The 23604-nt window shown below is 36.3% G+C and overlaps 1 pseudogene; it reads left to right on the plus strand.

The window, feature by feature from the left end:
- Nucleotides 1-23604, plus strand: part of LOC111164638 (guanine nucleotide-binding protein G(t) subunit alpha-3-like) — a 49733-nt pseudogene that overhangs the window by 21327 nt on the left and 4802 nt on the right.

Below are 23604 nucleotides of genomic sequence, written 5' to 3' on the forward strand. Positions count from 1 at the left end.
TGGAGGCTAAACAGTACACTACTTAATAACGAAGTGATCACCGAAGAAATCTAAGAGGAAATCAAAACATACCTAGAAACAAATGACAATGGAGACACGACGAACCAAAACCTATGGGATGCAGAAAAAGCAGTTCTAAGAGGGAAGTTTATAGCAATACAATCCTACCTTAAGAAACAGAAAACATCTCAAATAAACAACCTAACCTTGCACCTAAAGCAATTAGAGAAAGAAGAACAAAAAAAACCCCAAAGTTAGCAGAAGGAAAGAAATCATAAAAATCAGATCAGAAATAAATGAAAAAGAAATGAAGGAAACGATAGCAAAGATCAATAAAACTAAAAGCTGGTTCTTTGAGGAGATAAACAAAATTGATTAACCATTAGCCAGACTCATCAAGAAAAAAAGGGAGAAGACTCAAATCAATAGAATTAGAAATAAAAAAGGAGAAGCCAGAACTGACACTGCAGAAATACAAAAGATTATGAGAGATTAATACAAGCAAATCTATGGCAATAAAATGGACAACCTGGAAGAAATGGACAAATTCTTAGAAATGCACAACCTGCCAAGACTAAATAAGGAAGAAATAGAAAATATGAACAGACCAATCAGAAGCACTGAAATTGAAACTCTGATTAAAAATCTTCCAACAAAAAAAAGGCCAGGACCAGATGGCTTCACAGGTGATTTCTATCAAACATTTAGAGAAAAGCTAAGACCTATCCTTCTCAAACCTTCGAAAATATAGTAGAGGGAAGAATACTCCCAAACTCATTCTACGAGGCCACCATCACCCTGATACCAAAACCAGACAAAAATGTCACAAGAAAGTGAACTACAGGCCAATATCCCTGATGAACATAGATGCAAAAATCCTCAACAAAATACTAGCAAACAGAATCCAACAGCACGTTAAAAAGATCATGCACCATGATCAAGTGGGGTTTAACTCGGCAATGCAAGGATTCTTCAATATACGCAAATCAATCAACGTGATACACCATATTAACAAACTGAAGGAGAAAAACCATATGATCATCGCAATTGATGCAGAGAAAGCTTTCGACAAAATTCAACACCCATTTATGATAAAAACACTGCAGAAAGTAGGCATAGAGGGAAATTTCCTCAACATAATAAAGGCCATATATAACAAACCCACAGCCAACATCGTCCTCAATGGTGAAAAACTGAAAGCATTTCCACTAAGATCAGGAACAAGACAAGGTTGCCCACTCTCACCACTCTTATTCAGCTTAGTTTTGGAAGTTTTAGCCACAGCGATCAGAGAAGAAAAGGAAATAAAAGGAATCCAAATCAGAAAAGAAGTAAAGTTGTCACTGTATGCAGATGACATGATACTATACATAGAGAATCCTAAAGATGCTACCAGGAGACTACTAGAGCTAATCAATGAATTTGGTAAAGTTGCAGGATACAAAATTAATGCACAGAAATCTCTGGCATTCCTATACACTAATGATGAAAAATCTGAAAGTGAAATCAAGAAAACACTCCCATTTACCACTGCAACAAAAAGAATAAAATATCTAGGAATAAACCTACCTAAGAAGACGAAAGACCTGTATGCCGAAAATTATAAGACACTGATGAAAGAAATTAAAGATGATACAAATAGATGGAGAGATATACCATGTTCTTAGATGGGAAGAATCAACAATATGAAAATGACTCTACTACCCAAAGCAATCTACAGATTCAATGCAATCCCTATCAAACTACCACTGGCATTTTTCACAGAACTAGAACAAAAAATTTCACAATTTGTATGGAAACACAAAAGACCCCAAATAGCCAAAGCAATCTTGAGAACGAAAAACGGAGCTGGAGCAATCAGCCTCCCTGACTGTACTACAAAGTTACAGTAATCAAGACAGTATGATACTGGCACAAAAACAGAAAGATAGATCAAGGGAACAGGATAGAAAGCCCAGAGATAAACCCACACACCTATGGTCACCTTATCTTTGATAAAAGAGGCAGGAATGTACAGTGGAGAAAGGACAGCCTCTTCAATAAGTGGTTCTGGGAAAACTGGACAGGTACATGTAAAAGTATGAGATTAGATCCCTCCCTAACACCATACACAAAAATAAGCTCAAAATGGATTAAAGACCTATGTGTAAGGCCAGAAACTATCAAACTCTTAGAGGAAAACATAGGCAGAACACTCTATGACATGAATCACAGCAAGATCCTTTCTGACCCACCTCCTAGAGTAATGGAAATAAAAACAAAAATAAACAAATGGGACCTAATGAAACTCCGAAGCTTTTGCGCAACAAAGGAAACCATAAACAAGACCAAAAGACAACCCTTAGAATGGGAGAAAATATTTGCAAATGAAGCAACTGACAAAGGACTAATCTCCAAAATTTATAAGCAGCTCATGCAGCTCAATAACAAAAAAACAAACAACCCAATCCAAAAATGGGCAGAAGACCTAAATAGACATTTCTCCAAAGAAGATATACAGACTGCCAACAAACACATGAAAGAATGCTCAACGTCATTAATCATTAGAGAAATGCAAATCAAAACTACAATAATATATCATCTCACACCAGTCAGAATGGCCATCATCAAAAAATCTAGAAACAATAAATGCTGGAGAGGGTGTGGAGAAAAGGGAACACTCTTGCACTGCTGGGGGGAATGTGAATTGGTACAGCCACTATGGAGAACAGTATGGAGGTTCCTTAAAAAACTACAAATAGAACTGCCATATGACCCAGCAATCCCACTACTGGGCATATACCCTGAGAAAACCATAATTCAAAAAGAGTCATGTACCAAAATGTTCATTGCAGCTCTGTTTACAATAGCCCGGAGATGGAAACAACCTAAGTGTCCATCATCGGATGAATGGATAAAGAAGATGTGGCACATATATACAATGGAATATTACTCAGCCATAAAAAGAAATGAAATTGAGCTATTTCTAATGAGGTGGATGGACGTAGAGTCTGTCATACAGAGTGAAGTGAGTCAGAAAGAGAAAGACAAATACCGTATGCTAACACATATATATGGAATTTAAGAAAAAAAAATGTCATGAAGAACCTAGGGGTAAGACAGGAATAAAGACACAGACCTACTAGAGAATGGACTTGAGGATATGGGGAGGGGGAAGGTAAGCTGTGACAAAGCGAGAGAGTGGCATGGACATATATACACTACCCAACGTAAAATAGATAGCTAGTGGGAAGCAGCCGCATAGCACAGGGAGATCAGCTCGGTGCTTTGTGACCACCTAGAGGGGTGGGATAGGGAGAGTCGGAAGGAGGGAGATGCAAGAGGGAAGAGATATGGGAACATATGTATATGTATGACTGATTCACTTTGTTGTAAAGCAGAAACTAACACACCATTGTAAAGCAATTATACTCCAATAAAGATGTTAAAAAAAAAAAAACAGTGAACACTAGCTCTCTTCTTCCACTTTCCATCTGTCCTTCAACCATTTCCATTGCTCTTGCCTCTGGCACGTCACAGAAATTGCCCTTATAAATGTCAGTTATGATTTCCTAATTGCCATTTTTTAGGAAGTGATGAGTCCTTATTTTAATTCCACTTGACTTCATTGAGTTTTTCCCTCCTAAAACTTTACCTTGGCTTCTAGGATCACTCCCTTTCCCAGTTCACCTCCAAACTCTACTATCCTCCCCGATTCTTTGACTACATCATTGTTGGTGTCTCTACTGTATCAGGTCCTCTTCTCTGCTTACTCTACGCTTTCATCACATGAAAATCGCTGAAGTCCACTGATTTTCACAATCATCTTCAAGGGGACTGTACCAGAATATTTCTTCCAAACTCAGACAGTTTGTCTGAACTAGGGAAGCGGATAATATCTACCTCTATGTTCTGTGGATAGGTCTAAATCAGAATAAACAAGATTAAACTTATCTGCCCATCTGGCCTGTAGTCCCCTACAATGAATCACAGCAACAGCAGCCTCTCAAGAAATAAATCTAGGTGTAGTTATACTGACTCCTCACTCTCTTACCAAGTTATGCTACACGTACATAAGGTATGTTTCCCAACATGTCATTTAACTCTACTGTCACTGCCTTAGTTCGAAACCTCAGCATTTCTGACCTGGATTAATAACAGCATCTTGTTGTGTTGTTTCTACTTCCCCCTCTCTTCCTTCCACTGCATTATCCACAGTGCCACCAACTGATCCCTGAAAAAATGATTGTATCTCCTTCATAAATTGAATGCTTCACCTGTACTATCAAGATGAAGCTCCTAGACGTGGTAAATCAACAGTTCAGAATCCAGTTCTTGCCTATCTCTTCATCCTAACATCCCCCAGTTTCCCCCTTCCTACTTCCTGCTTCAGAAATGCTGGACTACAACAGTTCTGTGCACTAGCATGCTATGGGTGGCAATACAGCTTAGTGGCTAAGATCACAGGCTCTAAAAGTAGACTGTGTTTGTTGAACAGCTGTACTACACACTAACATTTTAAGTCAGGGATAGTGACTTAAGCCATAGGATATCTATGCCTATGTTTCTTACCTGTAAAATGTAGGTGATAATTTTACCTACTTTAAATGAAGGCTTACTGTAAGAAATAAGACATAGAAAGCACTTAAAACAATGTTTGGCACATACTGAAAGCTTGATGATTGTCAGCATCCATTTGGTCACACAGATCCTTCTGCCTAAAATGTTCGTTTTCCTTTTGACTCTCTGGAAATAACTATTTATCCTTGAAAAATCAGCTGATCATCACTGCTGCCAGGCAGTCTCCCTGATCGCTTACAACCACTCCCAATAGAGTTGATCACTTTTTCTAGTTCATCATACCACCTGCCAGTATTTTTGCTAAACATTATCACACTGTACAAAAATAGAATTTCATGCCCTACCTTCCTGTAATCTACTACTCTCCAATAGAACTTTCTGTGGTGACAGGAATGTTACATCTGTGCTCTCCATATGTGGCTAGTGTGATTGAGGAACTAAACTTTTAACTTTACTTAATTTTAATTAACGTGTCTGGTGGCTACTGTATGGGGCAATGGTGCACTACTCTGTTTTTAGGGAGGAGGAACTTTTATAATTCATTCATTCTCTTCAGTGCATGAAATATGTTACTGAAAATGCCCAGTAAATGCTTATTAATTTGAACAGATCTAGGAATGAACTTCCAGGTAGAGAGCTCTGTCTCACATTAATTGCAGCCCTTAAAAAGCAATATTGCTTAAGTCCCACTACAACTGGATTTTGTTAACTGTGCTTTTGTCAATTTGCTTGGTGAAAGGTATTTCCTCATCCTATGAGAAAAGTATAACGATCAGAATCTGTTCCAGGAAGAAAACCTAAATGCCCCCAAGTTTATTTATAATTGCCACTTAAATTTACTAATTAAAGTAATATTCTAATTTCAATTTCTGACAGAGAACTGGGATTTCTTTAATGAACTTATTCCTGATCTATCCATAAAGACATTTTACTGTTTTTCTTTCTACAGCCTTTAATTGACTATTTTATTCATTTATTTAAGTTATTTAATTGCTTGCTACAGCAGGACAAACATGGCCATTTTTGAAGTAGAAATACAGCCATTATTGGCAATCAAATATTAAAAACAATAAATAATAGGTATAGGTACTGCCTTTACTCCTTTCACTAAGAGTCCTTGTATTTGAAGGTTCTAATATCTTGGGAGGCATTTGTGTTGTTTTTTCCCCCTATGCTAAAGCCTCTATGTGTATGGATGCAACGCAAATCCTTAGTAATATGTCATTCAAATGATGCCTAATGAACACACAAGCACTTTTAAAAGCAATAAGAAAAAAAAAACAGAAAGCAACAAGAACATATTATGCAAAAAAGTGATTAGCATACACAAAGACCTTAACTTTCAATAGGTGTGTATTCCAAAACTAGTGGTAAAACTTTGAGCTCTGTTTGAATGAGTGGAAGGGAAAGAAGAGTTCAGCCAAATTAAATGTCTAGGCATTTCAACTTTGAGAACTCAGCGGCAGGTACACACCATGGAACAGCGACAATGGATTTAACAGAGGGTAATTACCGCCATTAAAGAGGATGCCTTTGTTACTGTTATAAATAGAAAGTAGGCATTCCTGTTTTCCAGTGTGTCTTAAGTGATAGGACAAGATGTGAATGTTATGTTAAATTACTTCATTTCCTCTAGACGTCATGTTATAAACACCACAAAAAGTTTCAGAACTCTGTGTATATCTTTGTCCTCGGAATATTGAAGTCTTTCTCTTGAAAAGAAATAACCTTGCTAAGTAAAAAGCTAACGACTGACCCTTAAGAGACAACGAAGTAGAATCCCCTTATTTCAAGATGTAAACAAAAAAGAAGGACCAGAGAGGATTAGCAAGTTGACCTGCATTAAACAGCCAGAGTTTAGGGCAAAACCCGCTTCTCCTGGCTTCCACTATAGTGCTTTTCCCTATACAAGGATTTTTAACAATTAGGATTATTTCTTTTATTTTCTCCCTTTTAAGCAATAATAGTTCCTCAAACAGGTTTTCCTTCTGCAATCCTTCTGCAATCCTTTGAGGATGATTTAGCAATGTTTGAATCTGCATGTGTAATATTGCATTTATTTGCATCACTACCTTGCCCACTGCTACTTAAATATATTTTCTGTTTCATGCAGCCCAATGTTTGCAAACCAGTGATGCCAGTCATCACTAAATACCTGAAATGTGTTGGTTAAGAGTCTTAATGATCTGGCATGCAGGTGGAGTGAAAATAGACTCTGTACATGGCTGCCATTATGCTAACTAGAAAATAGAAATGAATGTCATTTATTCAAACCCTACATTAAATGGTGTAAACAGAGTAACTTAAGCAGCACTAAGCAATTGACATAACTCCTTAGGAGTACTTATGTCCTCAAGCATCAAGCATCACAGTTGTCAGGTACTATATAGCTCATATTTTGATTTCGATTAATGTAGATGATAGCAGTTTCAATCACATTCTTCAGTATTTGATTTTAAGATTAATACACTCTCTACCTGGCTTAAACTGTTTATTCAACAGATAATTGCTAAGCACTTTGCTTATGTGTGGCTTTCAGAGATCTGGTGTCCTATGGCTTTCAATTTAGCTTTCAATTTACTTATACAGTTTATATATTTCAATTTATTTTATACAGTTTGTACATCATCACACAGATTGCCATTCAAAGACAGAAAGTATCCTAACCGAAAATATACATGAGCTTTATTAGTCACCGGTTCTGTAAGTCTGGACAAGTTACTTAGGTTTCAGATTTCTCATACACACAGTGTTAGTGCTTTCATCATTAAATTACAATGAGTATTACAGGAGGAAGCAGAACCATAAGAAACCCACATAAACACAAAGTACTGAAGAACGTTAAGCTCCCAGTAAATATTAGGTATTTTTACTTTCCAAGAATCGCATTGAATGGAGGCTCATTAACACTTATGTATTGAAGTCTACACATCCAATACCATTTGAAAAAGTTTTTTTTTCATTAAACTATTATTGATATGGCAGACATCTGACTGGACACTAGGAATATACTGAGGAATCAGCAGTAAATGAGATGGAAATAGTATTTGCCCTCTAGAGAAGAAAATTTGGTGTTGAACAAGTAATTACAAAGCATGAGCTATTTCAAAAGAGCAGCATAGCTGGATATGGAGCTAAATCCTCGTCATGTGCAGAGAGAATTACTGAGAAAGGGAAGACTGTACTAATGAGGATGGGGCGGAACTAATAAATTTCCCTTTGGAAATGTTGAGTTTGTAATTCTGCGAGCTATCCACATGTATGAACAGTTGAAAATGTGCATTTGAAGTTCAAAGGGGATATTTGGTTAGAGACTTAAGTCTCAGTGTTACTGCCATACCCTTACACTAAGGCATATAATTTACATTAAGGAGGGGGATGGGATGGAAGAGATCAAGTGCTTAGATTGAGAAGAGAAAGGCACTAAGGAGAATGGAGACTTAGGTAACAATGTTGAAAAACTCCAACAGTTTCCGGTCATTTGAGAGGAATAGGAAACTTTGGAGAAAATGATGGAACAGTAAGAAGAAAACCAGGAGAATAAGGAATCACGGAATTTGAGTGAAATGCTCCAAAGGAAGGTGATCTAAATGGAAAGGTCTGAAGAGGTCAAGAAGGTAGTATATTTAAAAGAATCTAATGGATTTGATAATGTAGAGATTATGGGAGAGGTTTCAGAAAAGTTGTGAATACAGAATCCAATGAAGTGTGTTCAGAAATGAGTAGATATGAGAACAGAGTTTAAAGAACTATCGCTGAAGAGTATGAGAGAGAGAGAATCTGTAGTTGAAGGGGAATACAGCTAAAGGGGGATCATTCTTGTTTCTTTTGGTTTAATGTTTGATAAACCAATTTCATGAGTATATAACTTTTAAAGAGGGCAAAGTTGAAGAAACAAGAGGGGGAAATAATAAAGGCATTTGCTCTCTCTGAATATTCCTATATTCTATTTTAGAGCATCTAAAGCAATCACTAGACCAACATAAAAGGATGCTGAAAATTAACAACACTTTAATTACACATTTTGGGTGTTGTGACCATCTTTGACATAGCACCCTATGAAGTGAATCCTATAATTTCAACTAAAGAACACTGATTCCTCAAGATGTTCTATGATAAAAGTTCTGTAATCAAATAAGTTTGGGATATGTACTATAACAACTTACTGGAAATTTACCAACAGTATTTGTAAGCAAAGGCTCTGAAGATCCTATAGTTAAAACTTGGTATTCGGAACCTGACAGTTCTGCAACTTATTAGGCTATGATATCCTTTCCTTCCATTGATATATCAATATTTTTTTCCGCAACACTTTGAAATATGATTCTAGGGTTCAGAATGAGTTCCACAAGGTTCTAGGATCATCTGAGGTCCCTAATGTTGATGAAGAAAGTCTGAGTAACTTGTTGAGGAAACATATATTTCACTTTCTATGCAACATAATTCTAGAACGATCCAACATTAAGAGAATGAGCTATTCTAGAACCACCATAATTCCCAAGCTTTTCCAAATACATGATAGGGGAAAAAAATTTCTTTAGGATGCCACTCATACCCACTGTGAATTATTTGAAACTTTTGGAAAATTATTAGACATCCCTTAAAATTTCTCTAGAACATGAGGTCTGAGCTAATTAGTATATTCATTTTACTGATTCATCCATTCAACAATATTTCAGGGACATGTACTATGTGTTAGGTTCTGTTCTTGGTTTTAAGGATATAGAAATGAACAAAACAATAAAATCTCTGCCTTCATTTGCTTATAGCCTAATATAAAAGATATAAAGAACTGTGTACTATATAGGTAGCAATAAGTGCTATGAAGAAAAATCAAGGAGGTTAAGGGGTTAGAAAGTGATGAAAGAATGAAAGAAAGGGTGGTAGGGAAGGCATTCTTGAGGAGGTGGTATTTGGGAAGAGATGAAGATTTGGGAAGATTTCAATGAAGTAGGAAGCGAGCCACAGGAAACACACGAAGAGATCAGCCATTCTCAAAAGCTCTAAAATGGGGGCTTGGAGAGTTCAAGGAATAGTAAGGAGTCCAGTGTGTCTTGAGGAAAGAGCGACAAAAGTGCAGGGGTAGGGGGGAGGCAGGAAATAAAATTAGAAAGGAAGACGTGGCTAAAAATGTAGAGCCTTGTGAGCCACAGTAAGGAATTTGGAATTTTATTCTGAGTTTGATGGGAAATTACTGGAGTTTTGGTTTTTTTTGTTTTTAATCTGGAAGATAATAGGTAGGAGTTTGATGTTCAATCAACTTGGCTGTTATATAGAAGACTGTTCATAATAGCTGTTAATTTTGGTGTGATGCATTTCAAAAATTCAAATTTCATTGGTGGGCCCATTCCCTTAAACAATATCAATTTGGACTCTTTAATTATCATCAACCCTTTGATAACTGTAGAAGAACTTCAAGAATTGAATTGCAGTATGTCTAATACGATATTATTTATGGTTAAAAAAATACGTTGCCAGGTATTCTCAACTCAGGCTGCACATTTGAGACACCTGCGAGATTTTTAAAGCTACCTTTGCAGACCGTGACACCTGGAGATTCAGACTCATTTTGTTTGGGTTGGGGTTCTGGTATTGACATTTTTTTAAAAGTACCCCACATGTTTACAATGTGCAGCCTGGTTTGAAAATCACTACCATCAACTTTACCTGTGCATGCAGTACACTAAAATATAAAAGGTCTTGAAAGACAAAACCAAACTGACAGGATGGCTTGCCCTTGGGGAAGCTAATAATAAATGATGATCAAAGAGGACTTCAGGACATTTAAATGCTCATGGTGAGACTATATTCTTGATACCTCTACAAATAAAGTATATGTAAATTAAAAATGGTGAATATTTAAAAGAATGAAAGAGTATATAATAGCTTGTTTTGTAAAGCTTACAAGGCATGTGATTTTTTTCCCTTTAGGGACAGTACTGTTTGAGCAGCTGTCGCGCTGCCTCATTTGTCCTAAATGGCACTTTAGTGTGGAAGGAAGCAAATAGGGTGATGCCAGCAAAGTGATCGGATCATATCTCACTAATTTGCACTTTCCTATCACATCAAACTAATCGGGAAGAAGGATTTTAAAGTTCACCTTTTGTTGATGCAATAAAATAGGATCAAAGCCCTTGATTTGGGCCAGTTAAAGTTTGTGGCCTAGTGGTCATCTGATCAGTTTGGTTTGGCAATAAAATCCGATTGAAGAAAGATGAAGTAAGGTTTTTAGTCTCAACAGAGCCTCTCTTTAACAATGAGAGCTATACCCTTAGTTCTTCATACAAAGAGCAGATTTTTGGTAAAATGGTGACAGAAGCCTGTCATAGATTTCAAATAATAATAAATTGAATTATATCAGAAAGTCATCAGGTACTTATTGGACATACTTCACTGGTATCCACCTGATTTTGCGGAAAATACGTTTGGGTTTGACTCTTCAATGCTTATTGTCTTCATTGATTTGGCAAATTTACCTCCAAGTTTTAGATTCGTTATTTGTAAGACGGAGAAAATATTGTGTCTATGTGACTACTGTTGTCAGGATTATGTAAAATATTACAAGTGCTAAATGTCATGTGAGTCGTTATAATAACATGCACTGAAAAGAGTTTGAGCAAGAAAGAGCATGAGATTTGGAGTCTGACAACCAAGATTTGAGCCCAGATTTCTTCATTTGCTTGGTCTAGCATCACGGTCAATAACTGAATTAGTCTGAAATCCAGATTCTTAATCAAAAATTCTTGTCATAAACCAGTGTTTGATTATTAGTTTAAGTAAACTGTGGACTACATTATTTACTCAAACTTTTATTTCCTTCTGCCCTTGTCACTTCCAAATATCCCATCAGGAGTAACACAATGCTTGCTTTTTCTTTTCTCCTTTTCCTCTTTTTACTTTACTTCCATCCCATCTCTTTTCCTAGTAAAGTCTCAACTCTGCCCTGTCGATTTGCCCCAAAGGCACGCAAGTGACAACACCTACAAGGATGTTCAAAAACTGGGTGGATCAAAATGTTTACCATTGCTGGGCTTCCCTGGTGGCACAGTGGTTGAGAATCCGCCTGCTAATGCAGGTGCAGGGGACACAGCTTTGAGCCCTGGTCCGGGAAGATCCCACATGTCACAGAGCAACTAAGCCCATGCACCACAACTTCTGAGCCCGTGCGCTGCAACTACTGAAGCCTGCTCGCCTAGAGGCTGCGCTCTGCAACAGAAGAAGCCACCGCAATGAGACGCCCACGCATCGCAACGAAGAGTAGCCCCCACTCGCTGAAACTAGAGAAAGCCCGCTTGCAGCAACGAAGACTCAACGCAGCCAAAAATAAAATTAATTAATTTTTTTAAAAAGTTTACCATTGCTAATTTTTATGATTACAAAGAGGTACGTGATCGCAAATAATACTATATATCAATACATTTTTTTAACTATAATTTTAGAGTACTGAGTTTTAATTTCCTTTTTTACTCTAATTGTTACTTGGTATTTTTGTTTTCCTGGAAAATATATGGCCATAATCAAAGGAAGACAATGTGTCTGACGAGATCAGGTTCATTACCCTTTGACACTAGCATTTTGGTTGTCTAGAAGCTCAGTGGACTCACACTAAAATATTGTTATCCCTTTTTACATCACATTTAGAAGTCAGTGACATATACCAAAATATCCTAATTTCTCCATGTAATAGTTCAGTTTTTGCAATGAAAAACTTTTCTGGACATGAGCCAATCCTTATACGGAACTTGAGTTCTAATGTATTAACCTGAAAATATAGTGACTAGATGCTCAATAAAATTATTACTGAATGAAATAAGAATCAACAAATTGAAATGCTCTATTGGAAGAAAAATGAATACGTGATCCCAAATAACAACGTATTTTTATCCTTCTCACAAAAACAATGCTATAGAAAGACCAAAGACAACTTTATGCGATAACAAATACCCTGGAAGATGGCAGCATGATGCCTGAATTGGCTGAGGTAATAAAACGACTGTGGAGAGATCCAGGAATTCAGGCCTGCTTTGAAAGGGCATCTGAATATCAGGTCAACGACTCAGCAGCTTAGCAAGTGAATGCGTTTTGACAGGAACTGTGGCTGAAACATTTACATTTAAGAATTGTAACTCTGTATGCTCTACATTTGTAATCACAAATGATGAAAGTAAATGGCTTTACATTTTATCATACTAAAAAGCAAGTGAAGAGAAAGAAAAAAAGATCAAGATGATGTAAATAAGATGTAAGAAACATAACCACAGGAGCATTTTAAATAACTAATTTTGAACCTATATGTCTGAGAAGATATATATGTTGTAAATATTTTCTCCCAATTAAAAAGATTTAATCCTTACACACTAAGTTCAACATGAACACAGACTGGTAACATGCACACTGAGGTCTTGGGCTATTCACTTCATCTCTATTCAAGCTACTCAAATCATCTTCTAAAATAACCTTATTAATGATACATGCTTTGGCTCCATTGGTTTGATGGGCATGATATAGCATTTTAGAAGAAAGTTATGTATTGATTTGAAAAACATTTGTATATTGTGGGATTCTTTTTGAGTCTCAAGCAAGATTATATAATTTTCACAACTTTTAGCCATAAGAAAATTAGGATGTTGTAACAATGTTTATAATTTCATTATCAAAATGATTTTAAATTTCCATTTTAGTAAGTGGTCCTTGACCTGTCCCATGGTTACACGCTTATAAGCATGTGTGCACATGCATGTAAATATAATATAAATACTTATTCTATATTTCTGTCCATGCATATGAATGTGTAAAAGGGTAAAAATAGCAGTTCTTCTGAGGCTCCCAACAGAACATGCTAGCAGTACTTTAAAAAGCAGCTAAGTAAAAGTTAAACAAATGAAAGATTATTTGAGGACAGAACAGTAAGACGTGCATGATGCTTCAGATTTTTAAGCATAACGAGTAGGAGGATTATGGAGAGAAAACAAACCATATAAATTCTAGGAAAACATAACAACAGTCTTCTGTGATTGCTCATTCGTTTTCACTTTAAATTCCAAAATCCAATGGACATATTGCCCTTGGAGGAAAGTCCTGCTCTTATCTCTCTGATGACCTAGAGAATGGATATCATCCTGTGATTACATCAACAATGTTTCAATACTAAGCTATAGTATAAAACATTGCTTTTTGATATGAATCATTGATAAAGGCAGTCACAATCAGAAACTGAATTATGGAATATTCTCATAAAATGTTGCTTAGCAATGTTCTGGGGAGAGAAGAAGAGGAGGATAGTTCAACACTTGTAATTCATACATTTAGTTTCAGATACACATTACTGGTTAAACATTTTCCCTTAAAATAATGTAACTTGTATTTGCAATTATATTATCATTATGCTTACCAAATTCTTTGCTCTTTGATAACAAAAAATTTTACATATTGTATACCCAAAATGGGCAAATAGAACGACATTTTATTGTTTTTCCTAGACTTTCTAATCTTTACTTTTAGCTTTTTTCTTTGTTTTGACACATAAAATATATTTTACACTGGCACTATCACATTTCAGATTCATATTAAAAGCATCTGTCTGTTCTTCAAGTTTAACAAATCTACACAATATCTATTTGCATCCATTTTTGTGAACCTCGCCAGTAATGTAATGATTTTTAACCACCCACATCGATTTGCAAAGAGCCGTAGAATAACGACAGGAAAAAGAAAGTTTTCATTTAAAATTTAAATGTTAACTTTCTTTTCCCTTAGGGATTCTTAAAGGGAAGATTAAGTAAAAGCCTGCTAAGAAAAACAGTTAAATGGCCATTGCTTTCTTCCAAAAATTAACAGCCGATTTTTTTCTTTCAAATACTTAATTACATTCACGTTTTAAAACTAAATACACTATCAGATTGATAACACATCCATTTTAATTCATATGCATTATACAGGGCAGGGGTCTTTCTTTTCCTTCTCCTCTCTTCCTTTCTACCTCCCCTCCTTCTTTTCCTTTCTTTCCTTCCTTCTATTTATTCATCCACCCGTCCAACCATCCAACCATTTTTTGTGTGTGAAAGTGAGATATTTGTTATTCTCTCAAACCTAGCAACCCTTTAAGTTGAGGCCAGCAAAGAGGTGAGTCCTAATCAGAGAATGTTGTTTGTTGGCTACATAACACCTCTCCCCTAATCAGTACTAGCAAACTGAAAGAAAAGGGTCATGAGAGTGGGAAAAATTTTAATTAATACTTCATGGTTTGCTGATTGGGCTGTCCAGTGTGTGACTTAAACTCCACGTTTTAAGATTCAACATGGACTTTACTAGGAGAATACTATTTTTATATGATTAGAAAAAGAATCAGATATTTTTTAAGTGATTTGAGCTGGATGTATTCAGGGCCTCTGGTTTAAGTTTTAGACCACAGGCTTGAGCACCCAAATTCTATATTTGTTTATTAAAATGAACATCTTAAATGCAAATTTGTCACTCTGCTACTGCTTCGCTTGAGATCATTTATGTATGCAAGTACATTAAAATGTGTCTTTACCAAAGCATTCATTCAGCTATCATTAAAATGAATTTAATCTCTATCATGGCAGGTATGTTTTTGTTTGGTTTGGTTTTTGCTCCTGCATGAGCTGACCAGTAGTATACTACCACATATGCAGCCCTGAGTTAACAGGAAATTCACCAAGGACCTGGCTTCAAAAATCAAAAAGAGATAAACTAGAACATTTTTCCAATACTTTCTTCTGATATTTCTATCTTGATTTGTCTTTTTTAATAAAATTAAACTTTATTAGAATAAAACATGGTGATAAATTTTCACATTATACATATATGTGTTTCTGAAGTGTGATTGTCTATTGGTCCTTGGCCAAAATCCCTTTGAGGCACTTGGCAATTCTTAGTTTATTTCAGCTTAAAATCAGAAAGTTCCTCCAAGAATAAATTATCTATATTGCTGTTGAATTTATTAAAAAAATAAAATAAAATAGCATTGGCTTTCAAGGCATTATGCTAGGTGCTAACGCATAACAGCCCTTCAGCTTATTCCCTGAAAACGTCAACTGTTGAGTAATAACTAATATTCAGTTAGATTATACCTCTCATTCTGTCTGGATGGATACATGCCCATTATGATCTTCCTAGTTAGGTTATATGTATAAACTTGGTTCAATATAATGGGCAATTTTGTCATAAAAACCTTACCAGGCTATTGCTATCTCTATTTAACAATTTTATAGAAATAGCCATATTGCTAAGCTCCTAAAGTCTTAGTATCAAAAGTGTATAATAAGTGATTTTCAACTGTTTTTAAAGCAGTGATACAGTTTGTTTTAGTCCAAAGACATGATCTGGTTTGAAGGATGAAGCTAAGAACAGTTTGTTTCCTCTAATCTAACAGACTCTTCTAGACCACACAGCTTAATCAGATTCACTCCTGCCTCTCAACACCTGTGAGAGATCCTGTGGGCAGGAGGAGGACAGTATTTCTCCTGGTAACAGTAGGGTTTTTAAATATGGCCTCCGGTGAAGAGTGAAGGACACACTGAGGCACTGATGGAAGCGAAGAGGAGGTTGGAAAGGATACAGTGTGGAATTTCAGCTTTCTATCCCCAGGAGTGTGATTTGGGAGTGGGTCAGCAATTTCATGAACTAGTTCCAGCATGAACCAGCAAGAAAGTCAAAAGTTTCTTCTGTTACTGAGCTAACCAGATATAGCCATGGTTCTTAATGAAAACTATTCCGATTCTTAAACTAAACAATCCAGGAGACACAACACAACCACCACCAAATTATGATATTAAAACCAGTCTCTCTCTTAAAATTTGAAGTGCCTACATACAAACAACAGCCTTTTCAGACTAGTCTAGTGACCATCATTACAAGGTAGCATTTTTGGGGATGATCTAAGTCCTACAAGGAGAGCGTTCTTCTCAAATGTCTATTCAGATGCCAGTGAATCCATCACATCATCCTTATAAAATATAAGCTAAGGCAGCATTCATCCAGTTGCCGTTTAAAAAAAAGGTCCCAGAGGTCAGCTGTGTGTCACACTCAGTGCTCTGCAACATCCCAGACACCATGTTCTTGTAATTCTGAGGAGCAGCGTTGGAAAAGCACCAGTCTGGAGTTTCACAACTTTAATGGGCTCTAAACTAAAAATTCATTTGTACTCAATACTGATATCTTCTAGTACAAAGTTAAAATTCTTTATGCTATTTTATTTGTTTTTCTTATTAGCTACCTGAACGATTTGGACAGAAGAGCAGCTCCTGGCTACGTCCCAAATGATCAAGATGTTCCACATTCTCGAGTGAAAACAACTAGAATCACTGAAACTCAATTCTCCTGTTAAAGACTTGCATTTCAGGTATGATCCAATGTCTCTTTGAACTCTCAACAGAAATATGCATCAGACACAATATTTCTTCGTGGAGAAGAGCTCTAACCCATGGTCAAGTGCAGTGAGTCCTTGGGCATGCTCACTAGGCCTCAGGTACTTTCAGTACCACTGTCTTTCATTGTCCTCCTGTAGCTCTACATGCCAACCCTCACCCTGAGCCTCACCCTTTCCCTCCAGCAAAAATGCCTCTGTTGGGCTTCCCTGGTGGCGCAGTGGTTGGGAGTCCGCCTGCCGATGAAGGGGACACGGGTTTGCGCCCCGGTCCGGGAAGATCCCACATGCCGCGCAGCGGCTGGGCCCGTGAGCCATGGCCGCTGAGCCTGCGCGTCCGGAGCCTGTGCTCCGCAACGGGAGAGGCCACAGCAGTGAGAGGCCCGCGTATGGCAAAAAAAAAAAAAAAAAAAAAAAAAAAAGCCTCTGTCTTGAGTAGGTGGGAGCTAGATTTTATTTTCCTCATAGTTGAAACTGATATCCTACTTCGGAAAAAAAAAAAAAAAAAGGAAATATACTTAAATAACATTTAACCAAGAGGTGCCAGGGATTGTATTTCCTGGGCCTTCCTACTCTCCCATTTGCTTGAAATATTCTTAATTTGTTTTCTTAGTTAAAAACAAATGAAAATAATTGAGAATTATTTGAATGTGACGCTATTTACTGGAATAACAAAGCCTATTTTATAAGCATGGTTTGGGTATAAAGATGAGTCCATTATTTTCATTGCTGTTGCATTATCAAGACACTCCTAGAAATTCTATTGTAAAATTACTCATTTACTATACCGAGAAATCGAAATCCATACCATAGTGTTAGAAAATGTCCCTTGACACTTAAGTACTTCTCCCTATGATTGCGGATGAGATGGAGTATTCAACATTAAAACCACGTTCTAGGTGTACCCCTTGGTAATGAAAAAAGTCAGTAAAAACATAGTTCAGTCATTCATGTATGAGATAATGGGAATATTTTTTAAAAGTATAAAAAATGAAAAAAATGTGACATGAATTATTTGTATCCATTTATGAGGGAAATTTGTTTCACTGGGATCAAAGTTTAATATTTTTTAAGTATTAAAACTACTGACACATAATATCTCATTAGAATAGTTATTACATGGATGGCCAGGATATTTTCAAGTTAATATGGAAGAAAGCCCTTCAAAATTTACCCCTCATTTTCAGGCCCACAAATAGTTAATTTTCTGAAAGATGAACCAAAGATCAAACCAGGTTAAAGGAACTGCAAAGACTGGGATGGACATCTCTTTTGGCAAATGTAAGCTGTTTGTCTTCGGGCTTGTCATCACTGTGGTACAGTTCCTCTTTAGCAACTACTTTCTCCAGACTCGTGATCTTTGGTCCAGTTTTCAGAGTTTTCCTTTGAGAACCCAAGTCCAATTCCTCCTCTCTGCCCCTCCTAGGCCTGCCCATACATTTCTGGCACAATCACTTTTCTCTCTTACTCTCCTTTCTCCTCTCCAAATTTCTCACTGAAACACAGACTAGAAGCTGAGTGTAGGCCTTGGGGCTAATCCTACCAAGGTCCCAATCCCAGGTTCTCCATTAATTAGCAGCAGTTTTTGAGGAATAAAGCTACTTTTTCTTTACTCATGAGGTTGTTGTGAAGATTATTTGAAATGAAGTACCAGCACAGAGTTATAACTTGGTGTCCGCTTACCTTACATAAGTTAATGGAATTTTCTGGATCCTAGACTGTCTGGATCATAATAAGCCAATTTTAACACTTAATGCCGTACATTGAACACCTAGAATGACCCAATCCTGGTCATTCTCTACAACCAATTTAGTATCTTGTCAGAAATAGTCATTAGCATGAATTATCTTTTTAGTACATCTGTTTCTTGAACATTCCAAGGCTTAGAGTCTTCACACCTACTGCTCTCCTTGCCTAAAATGCCCTGACCCTGGATCTCTGCAAAGACTGGCCTCTTCTTATCATTAAGCTTCCAAATCAAAGGCTGTCTCCTCATGGAGCCTTGACCATCCTATCTACTAACCATCCCTTAATATCCCTGTCACTACTATACCCTGCGGAGTGTGGGTAAGCACATAAGAACAAGCTCTCAGGAGTGGGGGGAGGGAGGGCAGCCTGATTTTTGGCACTTGATGAGTCCCCAGGTGCAAACACCCTGACAATAGCCAATTTCAACCTACCAACATGATGCCACTAAATGTAGAGTTGGGAAGAAATACGAACAAGCAGTTCTTTCTAGCCGCGCCAATGTGAGCCAGTACCGTTACACAATTGATAATATCGCACTATTTTTCTCTTTTTAAACATACCAATATATGAAATTGCCTTGTTTCTTTATCAGTTTGTTCTTTTTGATTCTGTTTCTGCGTCACGTGCCCTGAGCTCCAGAAGGCCAGGGGCCATATTTGCTTACAACTCCTGTGATTATCACACTGACCAACCCGGAGCAGGCACGCAGTCAATCCTGGCTGGAGGAATAAATGCACTATGCCAGGCACCTATGAACACTACCTTCACACCCTGACTGTAACACGGTGAATGGGCATTGCTATCCTTATGGAGGACAAACGGTCAAGAAATGGAGGCTAAAACAAAGTAAAAGGCTTCCCCAAGATCACACACAGAAGTGCTAGAAATGTGATTAAAATGCATATCTTCCTAACTTCAAATATCACACGTCTTAACACTGCTTATCACTGATGGGCTATAAGGTAAATTGGGCTGGAAACCATTCCTTTTCCGTACAGTAAGTGCTTCCTCCAGTGTTGTTGGTCATTCACAATTCCCTTCAAAGAGAAGAGGGAAGGGGGAATAAAAGGACAGTCTATTGGGGAGGTATCTCTCAGTTGTCAGGGCTCTGTGGTACTTCACCACTCTGTGCTTCTAAAACGAGGCTAGATGCGACGATTGCCAATGAACACACAAAACCTCAGAAAATCATGTTCATTTCCTGACGTCAAGTTCACTCAGTACCAATATCATATTCATACATTTTTTAAAACAATTTTTTGAATATTATACAGCATTTGCATTAGGATGCTAGACTTTCATTGGTGTATCATCATTTTCCTGTCCTTTTATAAGTCTTTGGTTAATTTTGTAAAGCGTTTTAAGTTGTATAAGTGATCTATTCTACTTTCATGTATCACCGGCCCGTATGAAGGAATGAGAAAGGTCTTGCTAATTCTCTATTACAGTATTGATGCTAAAATGTAAGATGCTTGTGAATTGGATTGTGAAGCTCAGTTAAGACTTATTTTGACATAACATTTTCTATACTATGCAACTATTACCTCTTTCGCACCCACTAAAACAGGTTTTGAGATCTTTTGTTTTCTTAATAGGTTTTGCTTTCTCTCTGGCTTAAGAGGGTGTGTTATTAAAGGCACTCTCTATGAGGAAGAGAATGTGGAGAATTTCTCTAAAAACAAATATTTAAACAATAAAATTTTGAAAATACTTAAATTTTACTATAAAACAAAAAACACAGCTATACGTACTTTTAAGGAACTATTTTAATCACTTAAATACATTTTTAAGTTTAGTCACAGCAATTGAGTTATATTAATTCCTTAATAAATTCTCACAGCTAAATTACTTTTTTTCAAGTGTTAAATAGGTTTATCCTAAAGCACATAGGCTTTTGCAGTGTAACATTTCATAGTATTTCAAAACAGGAATTGTAAAAAATAAGGTACCTTCCCACTTCGTTTCAGTAAGTGCCCAGGTACTCACATTAGCACTGATTTGTATTCACATAGCGTAAATTATCCTAAGACTATTTAAAACTAAAGACTTAATTTACATATTAAATTCAAGAACTATAGAATTTTAAACAGGAACATCAAAATGAAAAAATTCTCTCTGTCCAAGTACTGTATCATCCTCATATATCACCTAATTTAATGCAAATTTCCTTAGAGCTCTTATCAAACCAGAACTCCAACTGTCAAACTGGTAAAATTAATTCTCCTTACAGAAGTTACTAAGTAAACAGAAAATGCAATGCAAACGTGAGCCCTTTTATTGCTATAAAATAATTCCGCAGGGCAAAGAACTTACATATTTACAAGGATTTATCAGTTATAGAGAAGTCCTTTCTTCCTAATTGCTTTATGATTAAAAAATAGAACTGAAAGGACATAAAACTATACGGAAGCTACGGAAAAGAGGTCAGCAACCATTACAACATAGAACTTTAGATTTTGTACCTGTTATAAAACTATTTGCAACAGTGTTTAGTGGATCCATGATATGAAATAAATCATAATTGTTTTGAATTTAAAGTTGAATCATGTGCACTATGTTCATTTCTGTGGGAGTATAAGACAGCTTAGCAGTGAGTCTGGTTGTCTACCCAGCAGCTACATCCCAACTTAGCTTTGTTGTTCTCTATTAGATCTCACAGAGCAGTAACTCATGTATAACTATACCTTTGTTTCAGGTACGTTCATGGTTAATGTTACCAAAATTATAAGCTATATAAGATGATGTCTAATTTATTCTCATGATAGAATTTACTTTGATGACTTGAAAAATTATATTATTCGATAATCAGAGAATTATCTAGTGGGCATTTTAAGTTACACCCACACATTTAGTAGGAAATATATGATGGTATTAACAATTACGGGAGTCTAGAGACCCAGCTTCCCTTGTGGTTGTAAATCCTTTTGATTCTGTTTTTAATAAAAAGCAATTAAGGGATTTAGAATGACCTCTCTGCATATACTTTTTATCTGCAAGCATCTGCCCTAATCTATTTTCAGAACTGGGTACCAGGGAAAGACTTGGTTAAGCCATTTTGCTGTGGCTGCATAGTGGTGACACAGATCTACCTGTTGGCACTGACATACGTAGCCACCTTAGGATTTTATACCTAGACTTATTGTGCTGATCAATTTATAATGCATATAAATGTCGAATCACTGTGCTGTACACCTGAAATAATACAATTTTATATGTCAACTATACTTCAATAAAAAAATTAAAAAGTTATACCATTGCTGATATAGTCAAATATGTTGAATAAATCCCATTCAACAGAATAGTTTAAAATAAATTTCTACTCAGATTAGATCCTATTTTTCTGTGCTCAAATATATAAATGATGTCAGAAATTGTTATTTTTCCAAGAGAGTCACATGCTTATAGGATGAGCAAAGACATCTCACAAATAAATTAGCTGCAGTAACATTATTAATTTTTAGGTATCCTAGACTATTCAATGAGTTTGCAAACACTATAAAGGGCATATTATTCCATAACAGTCTCTTCTGATATGAAATGTAAATAATCTTGTGTGGCCAAATATTTAGCCAACTGTTTAACATAAACTAATAAAACTCAGTAACTTTCCCAACTGTTTAAAATGGACTATAAAACTCAACTGTTTAGTCAACTGTTTAATATAAATCCATAAAATTCTGATGGCTTGCAATATATAAATAACATGGGCAGTTTAACAAATAATTGATGTTCACTAGTCGCTTAAAAGCCTAGCCTGTGAATTTTTAGTTACATCATATATTTCAGGCATTTAAACCCGTTTTCTTTACTATTTAAGAATCCTTACTTAAATATCAGACTTAAGGAAACATGTATTACATACATACATACATAAGTAAATAAATAAATAAAACCTTTCCAAAATGAGAATTCCAAGTTCCATTTAAAGTCTCTAAAGCTCTAGTTATCTTAACTACTCAGGGAATTAAGGTTATTCCAGCTATATCACATATCCATTCACCTCATTAATTATCCCAGTAGATCTGACCAATCCAGATATTCAGTCAGCAAGTATACAGGTTTTCCTCTGATTTCTATTACTGTTTTTCTCAGAATAGTTATGATGGAGTGTATATTTGCATTTCTTCCATGCTCCACTTTGGGAATCTCCAAATTTTTTTCAGTGGTTATAATGCCTTACACCTCTAAAATAAGCCCCAATGAGCAACTGCTCTTTCAATCGACTATTAAATGGAGTGATTTTGCATCGGTACACATATATATTTGAGGAATTTTAGTTCTATATATCTGTTCTCCATTTGGTTATGTGAAAGGTAAAGTACTAACACTACAATGTGTTGTACTTTTCATTATCTTCAGTACATCAGCTGGTTGACACTTAATACCCCAATATAGTTATTACCTTTGAAATCTCTGTACAGCTAGGATGTTTCCTGGTACTTAATACCTTAGGATTAAGCTATTATGAAAGCCCCATAATTTTTCCTTTGCCTCTGGTCTCTTCCTCATCAAATCTATCTTCTGAACTCAGATCAAAGTGACTTACCATAACAATAAGCAAACAAAAACAAACAAATGTTAATTCCCTACCCCCAAATCTCCTACAGATCCCCATTGACTACAATATAAAAACTAATCTTCTCATGTAATGTAAAAGACATAGTAAACCTATTTCTGGCCTAACACCTCAGGCTTACTCCTGCCTGCTCAAAGCTTTTGCCCTCGCTGCCTCTCTTCTTTTTACACAGCTATCATCTTTTGCAGTTTCTGATCACTCCATTTCAAATCACAACCCACCCTCTACACTTCCTATCAGATACTGATATCCTAAGTGTATTCACACACCCACACGCAAACACACACACACACATAAACGCCACCATCATCCACTTACAAGGTTCTCAAGA

Source organism: Delphinapterus leucas, chromosome 9 (genome assembly GCF_059928025.1).
Source record: "Delphinapterus leucas isolate spDelLeu-1000000601 "Yukka" chromosome 9, BTC_Dleu_Yukka2, whole genome shotgun sequence".
Classification (NCBI taxonomy): Eukaryota; Metazoa; Chordata; class Mammalia; order Artiodactyla; family Monodontidae; genus Delphinapterus; species Delphinapterus leucas.